Here is a 12,230-nt window from a genome sequence, read left to right as displayed (position 1 = left end):
ATACAACAGAGGAGAGGAGTAAGAGGAAAGGGCAAAGAGAGAAGAGAAGAGATGAGAACAGCTTGGAAGGAGGACGAGGAGGAGGAGGAGGAGGAGGAGGAAGAAAAGTTAAGAAAATTGGAGATGAAGTTGAAAGCAGATGAATGAGACGAGTCGAGAAAAAAGAGGGAGAGAAAAGTAAGGGAATCGGAGGAAGAGACGTGATGTTAAAGTGGAGAGAAAGAAAGGAAGGAAAAAAGGAAAGAAGTATAGTGTGAGGGATGAGTGGAGAGAAAATGAGTAAGGAAGGAGATGAGGAAGGGAGAGGTTGACAAGTATGAAGAAAAGTAAATGAAATGGAATGAAGGGAGGAAGTGAGGAAAAGAAAATATAGGAATGAAAAGGTAAAAGGTAAAAAAAAAAAGCGCAGGATTCAGTGTAAGCGAGAAGGAGGAGGAGGAGGAAGGAAGGAAGGGAGCTTGGCAGGAGGAAGGAGAGGAACGCTGAAAAAATAAAAGATTGATGGAGAGAGAAGCGAAGGAGGGATAAGAGGAAGGAAGGAAAAGGAAAGAAAGAAGAAAGCAATGAAAAAAGAATGGATGGAGTGAGACGGAAGAAGGAAAGAAGCTGCAAAAAAAGAAAGGTGCAGAAGAGAAAGATGAAAGAAAGGAAACAGAAAAGAGAATATGAGAAGAGTGGAAGAAAGCAAGCGAGAAAACAAAGAGGATGAAAGAGAATTTGGAAGGAAGAGGAGAGAGGAAGACATGAGGAAACACTTGGAAGGGAGAGGAAGGAGAAGGACACAAGGAAAAGCTAAACAAAATAAAACAGGAAAGTGAGACAAAGAAAAGACAAGAAAATAGTGAGTTACCAATAAGTGGGAAAGTGACACCGTAAAGGCAAATAAAGTGGAAAAGGATGAGAGGGAAGGAATACGCATGAAAAAAACAAAATAAATAATAATAATAAAAAATAATATACCAAAGAATCAAGAGGAGAAAGACGAAAACAAGAAAAGAGTACCAAAGAGAAGACGAAGAGAGAAGAATGAAAAAAAGAAAAGAAACGGAGACTAAAATAAAAGGGGAAGGAGGAGAGAAGACTAAAAGAAACTGAGAGGAGGAAACGATCGGTGAGGGAGAGGAAAATAAAATAAAACAGAGGCGAAGAGTAAGAGGAAAGAGCAAAGAGGGAAGAGAAGAAATGAGAACGGCTTGGAAGGAGGAGGAGGATGAAAAGTTAAGGAAATTGGAAGAGATGAAGTGGAAATATTGGTGTAGAATGTGAAATATAGGAAGTTGAAAGTACCACGAATATGATATTACGGGATGAAGGGAACAAAAAAGGAAAAAAAGAGTAACAAGAAAAAAAAACTTCAATAATAACATAGAAAATGGAGATAATGTTTTTAGAATGACATCAAATAAAAGTAGAAAAAGGAGAGACAGAATCCTTAACTGAATATAATTTGTACCGCTCTCTCTCTCTCTCTCTCTCTCTCTCCCCCATACGTTCCCTCCATCGATCGAAGTAAAAGCACTGATGAGCCGATGATGCTGCGGTTTTGTTAAGGGAGGGAGAAGAAAGGACAGCGGGAAGAGGAAAGGTGAGGGGGAGAGAAAGTGAGGGAGGAAAATTATGATGGGTAAGGATCTCCACACGATCTACATACAATACAGAGCACCCTTACACGGCGACTGTACCCTTCAGCCGAACTGAGTATTGTTTACGCTCATCCCTGCCCGGTACAGTTGCCTATAGGACCAACTGGAGCTACACAGACCTGCACCGCTCCACCTCACTAAACAGTTTCAAGAGTAGGATGAATGAGTGACTCTCCCGCCAGCAGTAACGAGTAGTATAATGTGTGTGTGTGTGTATTATAGTACGTGTGTTATTGTATTTTTGTTTGTAATGTGTATAGTGCCATAGATAGCCCTAGTTGTTGTGACTAGGGCTTTGGAAATCTAAAGTGTTGAGTTGTTTAGATATAAAGAGAGAGAGAGAGAGAGAGAGAGAGAGAGAGAGAGAGAGAGAGAGAGAGAGAGAGAGAGAGAGAGAGAGAGAGAGAGAGAGAGAGAGAGAGAGAGAGAGAGAGAGAGAGAGAGAGAGAGAGAGAGAGAGAGAGAGAGAGAGAGAGAGAGAGAGAGAGAAACTTCATTATTATCATTATTTTCATTATTTTTATTATTATTATATACGATATGTTTCCGTGTGCTTCTCTTCCAGTGTATTATTTTTTAACATTTCCTGTTTTGACGATAACAAGTGCTCTCTCCCCAACTCCACTTCCTCCACCACCACCACCACCACCACTCAGCCATACATCATACACTCCACCACAAGAATGTCACCACACCCCCACACATACACTTATGATATACGACATCTAACGTAATCTATTCACCATCATCATTATCATCATGCTACACACACACACACACACACACACACACACACACACACACACACACACACACACGTTTCACCACAATGCACTCTCACTACAATTTCCGACATATATTTCACCCCAACCATCATCATCACGTCAGAATCTACTTCATCCCTATCACCACCACCACCACCACCAAAGCAAGCAGTAATACAACAACAATCACCATTACCATCACCACTTTCACCGTAATTTACCTCTTGAGGAGACGGAGGCCGAGTGGACAGCGTGCGGGCGCGGTGAGCATGAGTACCTAAGTTCGAATCCCACCGGTGCATGTTGACATTTTCCAACCATCGGCGAGTCACGGAAGGTTGCCCACATGCTGCCCTGGTCTTCAACAAACTCTAACTTCAGCGGCTTCGTTCAAATAGAGTACCGTGGCGCAGCATGGGCCGAGCAAGTCATACATTACGGCAGCCACTATAAATAAAATTCGCCTTCGCCACTATCGGGTTGGGTCGTCCATGAGACCCTTCAAGAGAGCTTACTGGCGCCAGCACTTTAAAAAAACGATAACAAAAACACACACCTAAGCTTGCCACCACAACAAGCAACACACACACACACACACACACACACACACACACACACACACACACACACACACACACACAGACGAACACACACACGCCTACTGCTGTGCGGGTGCTAAAGTGATTTATTAACCTCCACCGCAGCCCTGACCTCAACATAAATTAGAACGCAAACAACAGTAATAAAAGAACAACAATAAAATCAGATAGATGCAACAAAAATAACGAGAAAAGAGAACTCTATAAAAATAATACCAATAACAAGAATGATAACAACAACAACAGCAACAGGAGTGAACAAGCAATAGAAGCAAACAACAAAAGCAAAAGAAACAGGAGAAAGAAAAGCTCAGCAGCAGCAACAACAACAACAACAATAATAAAACGACTACAGTACCCACCACAGAACACACACACACACACACACACACACACACACACCTCCCCCCTCTTACCCCCCTCCCCTTTCTACACATACACACAGCAAAGACGTCACCCAGTAGCTAGTCATTTAACAGAGTGCGAAACGAACCACCACGATACTTTAACCTCTTAACTTCCCTTCCTTACTACAAGAACATAAACTACACAAAAAGAAAGAGGAGACGTAGGAGGAGGAGGAGGAGGAGGACAACCGTGGTGACTCAGGTGTTGATAATAATAATGGCAGAAAAAAAGGTGTCGAAGGCAAGGTGAGTGGTGTCCAAATAATGGTGTGAACAGGTAATTACAGGTGAGCGGGGCGCGATCAGTGTCCTGTGATTCGCCAATAAACCAGACGACGAAGTGCAAGTCACCCGCCCATTACGTGGTGACTCGGGGCTTCGCTGGGGCAGGGGTGGAGGGGGAAGGGAAGGGGGAGGGGGTGGAATGAGGAAGGCAAGGGGAGGGCGGGAGGGTTAGGGCAGGGTGGGGAGGAACAGGAAGGGTAAGGGGTGTAGTGAGGGATGAGGGAAGGTGAAAGGGAAGATTAGGTAGGGATAGGGACGGACAGGCAAGACTGTAAGGGATAAGGAATAGATTAGAAGGGGAGAAAGGGAAGGGGAAGGGTGTCGGCAGAGTGAGGAAGGAACGAAGGCAACGGTTGGGTGGGGAGGGAGAGGCAAGTTCAGTGGTGTGCGAGATGAGGAATAGACTACAAGGGAATGGAATGGTAAAGGGAAGGGTATGTAGGCGAGGAAGGTTAGGGGTGGGTGGGGAAGGACAGGCAGGGGATGTGGTGTAAGGGATGAGGGATAGAATACAGGGGCATGGAAAGTTTGGAAAGTTTCGTTTAGTCGGCGCAACATCTGTCGTTATATGCCGGAGAGAGACAGAAGGGGAAGGAATTATAGAAGGGAACAGATCCCAGGAGACGGGACACAACCCCCGATTAATGCCTGGTACCCATTCACTGCTGGGTGGACAGGGGCGTAGGGTATCGGAAAAGCCGCCCAAATTTTTTCACTCCGCCCGGGAAACGAACCCGGGCTCTCTCGGTTGAGAGCCGAGTGTGCTAACCACTGCACCACGAAGCCCCCACAGGGGAATAGAACGTGAAGGAGAAGGTAAGGGTATGAATGGGAGGGTGAAGGGGTGAGTGGGGTGAGGTGGTTTTTTGGGGTGTGTGGTAATGAAAAAGGGATAGTTGAAAGGTAGAGGTGATATATAGAAAGTGGACGGGAAGGAAGTGTGGAAAGGGTAAGTGGACATGTGGGTGAGGGAAGGAGGGGGTGGACGAAGGTGAAAGATGTGGAATGGGGAAGGATAAAGAGTGGATAGGGAAGAAAGAAGGGTGAGGAGTGGAATAAGGATAAGGAATGAGCGATAAGGATGATGTAACGATAAGGACGGTAGGGACGGCACGAGGGTAGGGAATGTGTGTGTGTGTGTGTGTGTGTGTGTGTGTGTGTGTGTGTGTGTGTGTGTGTGTGTGTATCCCTCATCATGGTCTCTGCCGTCACACCGTTTATGCGTCACACCGTCACAGCCCCTCACATCAGTTTCTGCCTCACCGCGCGACCAAACCACCGCTGCTGCTGACTCGTGTAACTTGTGATTTCCTCTCGTTAAGGTGACGGACTCGGTTTTCAAATATAGATACGAGAGAAAAAAGATAAGGATACGAGAGAGAAAATAGATAAAGATACGAGAGGGAAAAATATAAAAATACGAGGAAAAAGATAAAAATACGAGAAAAAAAAGATACGAGAAAACAAAAGAAAAAAACCTAGTAGGAAAAAGAGAAGTTGATCAGGTGCTTATTTCTCGCGTTTCATTGTTTCGCTATTAAAAAGAACCTGATTTTCACTTTCTCCGCATTTTGGAATACACACCGCAATTTAGTGATGGCAGATGTTTAGTGATAACGGATTTTTTCACACCTTAGTTTAGTGATGTCATTTTTCTCAAACCTTCATGACCTGCTTGAGCTGATATTAAGTATACGAGACGAACAGAACCAATGAAAGCCTATACTGAAAAGAAAGATAAAAACACAGCAATTAATAAAAATAGTCACACAGATAAAAAAAATCCTTATCTAACTCTTTCCTTAATAAATTAGTCCAGAGTATTTATTTTTATCATCGTTTTTCTTTCATCTAAATTCATCCATTTCCCAATTCTCTCTGGGTGTATTTCCTTTCTTGTAACTTTTATCTTCCAACTTTTCTATTCTCTTTCTCTGTATTTACTTTTACATTTTCCCTTCGCACTCCCTTATTATCTTTCTCTGTATTCCCTTCCTTCTACCTTTCTCTACCAACTAATTTCTTCTCTTTTCCTGTAATCACTTCCTTCTCCTTTCCTCTTCTAACTTTATTATCTTTCTTGTATTCACTTTTTTTACCTTTCTCTTCCCAATTCTCCTTTTTCCGTATTCACTTCCCTCTACTTTTTCTCTTCCTTATACCTGTCTTTCCTTTCCCCTTCCTTATACCTCTTCACTTTCTTCTACCTTTTCCTTTCTTCTTAACTTTTACTTTCTATCCTTTTCCCCTCTTACGACATATTCCCTTCTTTCTAATTATTCCCTTCCCTTTACCTCTTCCCTTCTCTCTACCTTTTCTCTTCGTTCCCTCCCTTCGCCGGGCCACGATAAGGTCCAGAAGGATGCCAGTTAGTGTTTCCCGGCCGTCAGATGAGGCGAGATAAGACACACCTCGACCCCTCTTTCCAGGGAACACCTAATCATTTCCAGGGTACTATTGACGGGTGGGACAGGTGTGTGTGTGTGTGTGTGTGTGTGTGTGTGTGTGTGTGTGTGTGTGTGTGTGTGTGTGTGTGTGTGTGTGTGTGTGTGTGTGTGTGTGTGTGTGTGTGACTGATAAGGATAGTATTAGACATGCAGGTGACTAAAACTGAAACTGATCTACATGTATTAACGGCATAGTACATTTCCATCCTATTTTCTGTGTCGTTCCAATCACTCAAAGTTTCCCATTTTAAAACATTCAATACACAGATTTTTTTCAGTGATTTCTTCCGTTAAAACCTGATTTAGCGCCAATTTAGCCAGCGCGGTACACAGACGATGAGGAATGTCTTTATTTTGTGTGAGGTAAAGAAGAGTAAAGTAATGTAAAGGCAAAGTGACATGATTCAGAGTACTTACCAATGTGTTAACGCTTGTTAGAGAGGGAGGTGAAGCAGCTTGCTCGGAGATGTGACCTGGGAAAGAAGGAAACGAGGTAAATTACTTGTACACCTGATATTACTTCTACTACTACTACTACTACTGCTGCTGCTGCTACCACTACCACTACTACTACTGTTCTTACTACTACCACTAATACTACCATTGCTACTACTGCTATTACAACTATATCACTACTAATTCTAACACTGCTTTCAATGCCCAGCCAGGTAATGAGGCGTCACTCAGGTAAGGTTCCCGTGTGCTTGGTGCGGGTGGTGGCCTGAAAGCAGTACAGGTGAAGAGCGTTTCCTGGCCACCACCTGTCACCTGCTGGCGTACACATGTGGGGCTCGAACCTGTGTAATTAGCGGGCAATGACACACATCACGGCCTGGCAGGTTTGTGTGTGTGTGTGGCGCGGGGTGCTGCACACGTGGAATTACAGGGTCCATAACACACACACACACACACACATACACATTACACGATATCAGTTTAATACGTCAGATTTGTTTGTAGGTTATGAATTGTAATGAACATCCTGTCGATAAGTTATATATAATTATGTAAAGGTGATGATTTTATTGCTGTTTTTCTCGATTTTTCACATAAAGGAGGAGAAAGGATGAAAAAGAGATCAAGATAGAAAGGAATAGAATGAGGTGACACGATGAACTAAGAAACAACAACAAAAATGTGGATAAAAACGTGGTGAAGAAGGAAGGGAAAAAAGTGTTGTGACGTCGAGGCGAAATAATAGAACATGAGTAATTAACCTTGATTGTTTTCACCGAGTCACTATTTCAAGACCTCGTCACGCGTTGCTGACTGCGTGGCGCCTCGACGGTGTGCCGGGCTTCGTTTCCTGGGCGTCCTAAGGCTGTGGTAGATCAGTATGTTCGTTGCTTGTTGCTGATAGACTATTTTTTCCTGCTTTCCAGAGACAGAGTAAAGAATTAACAATAACAAACAGGAAAACAAATAATCCCCCAATATTTGCTTTTGTAACAGTGGATCGTCCGGCCTAGTCCATCACGTCACACTCTAGCTACATCAACATCACCATCACCACACATCACCACCACCTCTATGGCAAGCAGTAAGACAACAATCATCACCACCACTTATAGCACAAATTTCAGATCCGTCACCACCACCATCATCAGAACATCACTTTATACCACCACTGTAACAAGCAGAAAGACAACAAAGTCACCACCACCACTTTCACCACAATTCAGATCTTCCACCATCACCGCCACCACCAGGCAAGACCACAAGGCCGGCACACGCGTGGGTTATCTCGGCTCCTCTTCTCCAGGTGTTGGCCCTGAACTCACGGGCCTAACAAGCAAGCAAGGGTGCCGGAAAGCTTTGTCTCCTGCGCTGCACCTTCGAGAATTGAATCTGGTCACACCGAGAGAGCAAATCGCCCTTCATATATTCATTTCCATTCCTTTCCATACCTATTTGCACATTGGCTTCACCTTCCTTTCCTTTCCTCCTTCTTTCCCTTCCTCACCTGAAGGGTTGAAACGAAGATATGTGACGCGAGTAAATCCCATTCTTAGCGACTTCAGGATGACACAAACGCAGAAGAATCGGTTTCTACCAAAAGACGCCTTCAAAAAATAGTGTATCGTGCACGTGTATGGTAAATATTTGTGTTGTGGTGAGGACCAATACCTACACTGTGATGCAGGATGATGTGAATGTAAGATGGAGAAAGGAATAGAAAAAACAACTTATGGATGAGGTGGACGGAGAGAAAGAAGACAGGAAGGAAAGCAGGGACAAAGGAAAGAAAGGAAAGAATAAAGTAAAGGTGCAAAAATGGATGAATGAAAGAAAAAAAGGGCACGGGGAGGGAATGAAGGAAGAGAGAAACAAAGGTAAATAGCAAAGTGTATAAAGGGGTATACAGAATTTAAGAATAAAGCTGAAGAAAAAAAATAAAGAAAGTAGAAGGAAGGACGGTGAACACAAGGTACAAAAAAACTAAAAGGAAAGGATGGAAGGAGAAAAGAAAGAAAGATAAAGTCGATTGGTAGAAAGTAGTGATTAGTGAGGAAGTGAGTAACTGAATGAATGAGGAAAGAGAGGAAAGAAACTGAAGTGAGATGAAGACCATAAACAAAACGAAGAAAAATAAAGACAAAAGAAAGGAAAAGAAACGGAAGGAGAACGACGATGAGGTGAAAAGAGGAGAGTATGGTATAGGAGGAGAAAGAATGAAAAAGAAGTTACGATGGAAAAGAAAATGAAAGTGAAATGAGAAGAGTTAGGAAACAAAAAACAGATAAAGACAAGATAAAGAAAGGAAGGAAAGATAAAGCAAAATAACGACGATATGAAAGGAAATACAGGCGAAAGTATGCGAACAGAAGAGGTCGAGATGAAAAAGAAAAAGAAAATGAAGAGACTACGGAACAAGAAACAGAAAAGAGGAAGACATAGACAAGGTAAAGAAAGGAAAAGAAACGAAAGGGTAGCGGCGGCGAGGTGAAAGAAGGAAGAGAAAGTATGTGAACAGAAGAGGTCAAGATGAAAAAGGAATAAAGGAAGGAAGAAAGGTACAGGGCGGGCGGGGGGCGTGATCACTGCCTCGGCGGGGGAGCTCAGGTGTTCCCGGCCCCCCTGCACGTCCCCTCCCCGCCCCCCCAATCTCTCACACACGAGGTACACACGTCTGATTGGCCTAGATTCCCCCTTCTGAAACACCGACAACCACATCCCTTTCCCCCTCTCTGATTACACCACCACCACCACCACCACCGTCATCACCGCCGCCGTCACAAACAATAACAAGATAATGGGGAGTGCAACGGTACGGAAGGCAAAAAAGAAGACAATTATAATGACGAAAACAATAAAGAACAAGATAACAGTAATGATGATGACAGAAACAATTATATAGACGACGGAAACATAGTAATGAAGGCCACGAAGACAATAATGAAGATGACGAAGAAAACTGTAATAAAGAACACAAAAAATAATTATACGGATGACGAAAACAACGAAACAATGACGAAGACAATACTATAGACGACAAAAACAATAATGAAAAGAACAACGATAAGAACAAAAACAAGAGGAAAGCACCAACCTTATCTACCTAGCAAATCAAAATTGAAACCACCTAAATCAATACTATCTACTAATGGGGTAAAAATAACAACAACAAAAAAAGTTGAAAGCGAAAGGAAAAGAAAGCAACAGACAGAAGCAAGATGATAAATGACAGGATCACTATTACAACAACAACAACAACAGCAACAATCAACCTGCTCCCCTTTCCCCCTCCTCTTACCTTTCGTCCCATTAGCCACAAGCTTCGGTAACGCTCCCTTCACCTCTTCCTCTTCCTCTCCCTCTTCCTCTTCCTCTACTCCTGCCGCCGGTAATGCCTCCTCCCTTTCCTCCCTCTCTCTCGCTCTCTCTCTCTCTCCCTGTCACACTCCTCTCCTCCTAAAGTAAGTGAGAGAAAGTTTCCTCCACTCACTGCGTCTCGTTAATCATGTGTCTGGCAGTGTAGATTCCCTCCTCCTCCCCCTCCTCTTCCTCCTCCTCCTCCTCCTCCTCTCTGCCATAGCTCAGTCTGGGAAAAAATATATCCAGCATTATCTTCGCATTAGTGAGGTGTTCTGGGAAGGAGAGACAGGCAATTAAAATGAATTCTAATGAGCGGAGCCTCCATGATTACGAGTGCGGGAATATGAAGCATCTGTTCGCGGGATTCGAAGCTCCGGCGGTTCGGAAATACGAGGCGAAATAATGCTAATTCTTTACTCGGCGGCTAATTATAAGGCCCAGTCAAGACGAGAGAGAGAGAGAGAGAGAGAGAGAGAGAGAGAGAGAGAGAGAGAGAGAGAGAGAGAGAGAGAGAGAGAGAGAGAGAGAGAGAGAGAGAGAGAGAGAGAGAGAGAGAGAGAGAGACTATAACAAATAAAATAAAGTAGGTAAGCGAATTGATACACAAATGAAGAGAAAAAAATCATAGAAGGAAATGAGAGAGAGAGAGAGAGAGAGAGAGAGAGAGAGAGAGAGAGAGAGAGAGAGAGAGAGAGAGAGAGTTAAAATGAAGCTATAATGTGACGTGCTTCATCTTCATAATCACTTCGAAAATTCTGCAGTTAGTTCGAACAAGATGAATCGATCATTAAACAGCAACAAAAAGAGACAACTGATGATACACGAGGGAGACAATTAGACCAAAGAAGAGGAAAAAGAAGAGGAACACACACACACACACACACACACACACACACACACACACACACAACGACGCACAAGAAAGAAAAAAAATAGACAAGCAAAAAAGCTCTCCCCGGCACATGCTTCGCTCACATCCTGCTTCGAAGCTTCACAGACTCGAGTCCAGACTATTCATTTCACGTCTTGATGGTCTCACCTTGCTGGACGCGGCCTCAGGTGTTGCGGGGGAACACCTGGTGGGTAATTAACCTGGTAACGGGGTGGGCGGGGCGGGGGGGAAGGATGAGGAGGGGGAGGTGGAGGAGGAGTAGGAAAGAAGAGGAGGAAGTGCAGCAAGGATGGTGATAACTCATATCTTGTTATTGGGGAAGACAAGACACTTCAACGAGGGGAGGAGGACAGGGAGGAAGAGGAAATGAAGGAAGAAGACCATGAAGACGACAAGGATTGAACACGAGAACAATAAGCGAAGATATTTGTAGATCGCGGAGATAACGGAGGTGACGGATGATGGAGGCGAGGACGGTACTAAGCAAGGCGATGATGGTGATGATGATGGTGATGATGATGAGGAGGAGTAGGAGGAGTATGTTACAGGAGAGGAAACGGAAAGTGTATGTTAAAGAGAATTGCTGGCATGTGAAAATACGAACAAAACTATACACTTCTTGTCACGAGGACGAGCATCAAGAGAGTAAGAACCTGACATTAAGGAAAGAACTAACCATGGAGAATAAAACGAAAAATAAATTAAAGAAGAAAAGAAAAAGATAAGAGGAGTATATGAAGGAATGCGGGGAAGAACTAATACGAGTTTAACCGGGATATGAAACTAAGAAATAAAAGAAATGTGAAGAGATAGAAAAAAATGGTAAAAGAGTGAAGCATATAACAAAGAGGAAAAGGAATAGCGAAATAAGTAAAGCTAACATAACGGAACTAAGGCATGTGATGAATATTCACTTAAAAGACAACAACAACAACAACAACAACAACAACAACAACAACAACAACAACAACAACAGCAACAGTAAAGTAATAGAAAAATGAAACAGAGGACTAAAATAATGTATAAAAAAGAAAATTACCAAGAAAAGAACTGCTATTGTTACTGAGAATTACTGTAAAAAAAAAAAAAGTAAAAAAGAGCTACGGAATGAAGTAGAAATGAAAAGAAAGAAAGAAAGAAAGAAATGATGGAACTGTGTACTAAGAATAATATACCCTGCAACAAGACAAAAAACAAAGAAACAAACACTAAATTAAAGAAAAACATAACGCAGGAACCAATCAGCAGAGAGAAAAACTATCGTACAGAAAGTCGCCTGGAATTTGCATAACGATCTCTTGGCGGCGCTACGAAATAACTCGCTGCCGGACGAGAGAGAATTAAGATGATGCATAAATACCATAACGAGTCCAACCG

The 12,230-nt window shown here is 43.0% G+C and overlaps 1 long non-coding RNA gene and 1 other non-coding gene across 2 annotated transcripts in view; both read right to left on the bottom strand.

The window, feature by feature from the left end:
• The window catches only part of LOC127007640 (uncharacterized), a 106,654-nt gene extending 96,645 nt beyond the window's left edge, over positions 1 to 10,009 (bottom strand). The window contains exons 1-2 of the long non-coding RNA XR_007760314.1: positions 9,900 to 10,009; positions 6,563 to 6,618 (exon numbers count right to left, since the gene is read on the bottom strand). This is a non-coding gene — a long non-coding RNA (uncharacterized LOC127007640). The remainder of the gene's footprint in view (positions 1 to 6,562; positions 6,619 to 9,899) is intronic.
• Positions 4,411 to 4,484, bottom strand: Trnae-cuc (transfer RNA glutamic acid (anticodon CUC)). The gene has a single exon. It is a non-coding gene; the product is annotated as a tRNA-Glu (tRNA).
• Positions 10,010 to 12,230: the final 2,221 nt, after the last annotated feature.

The sequence above is a fragment of the Eriocheir sinensis genome, chromosome 36 (assembly GCF_024679095.1).
Source record: "Eriocheir sinensis breed Jianghai 21 chromosome 36, ASM2467909v1, whole genome shotgun sequence".
Lineage (NCBI taxonomy): Eukaryota > Metazoa > Arthropoda > Malacostraca > Decapoda > Varunidae > Eriocheir > Eriocheir sinensis.
Note: the sequence above shows the minus strand (reverse complement) of the source record. Positions and strands in the feature narration are given on the sequence as shown.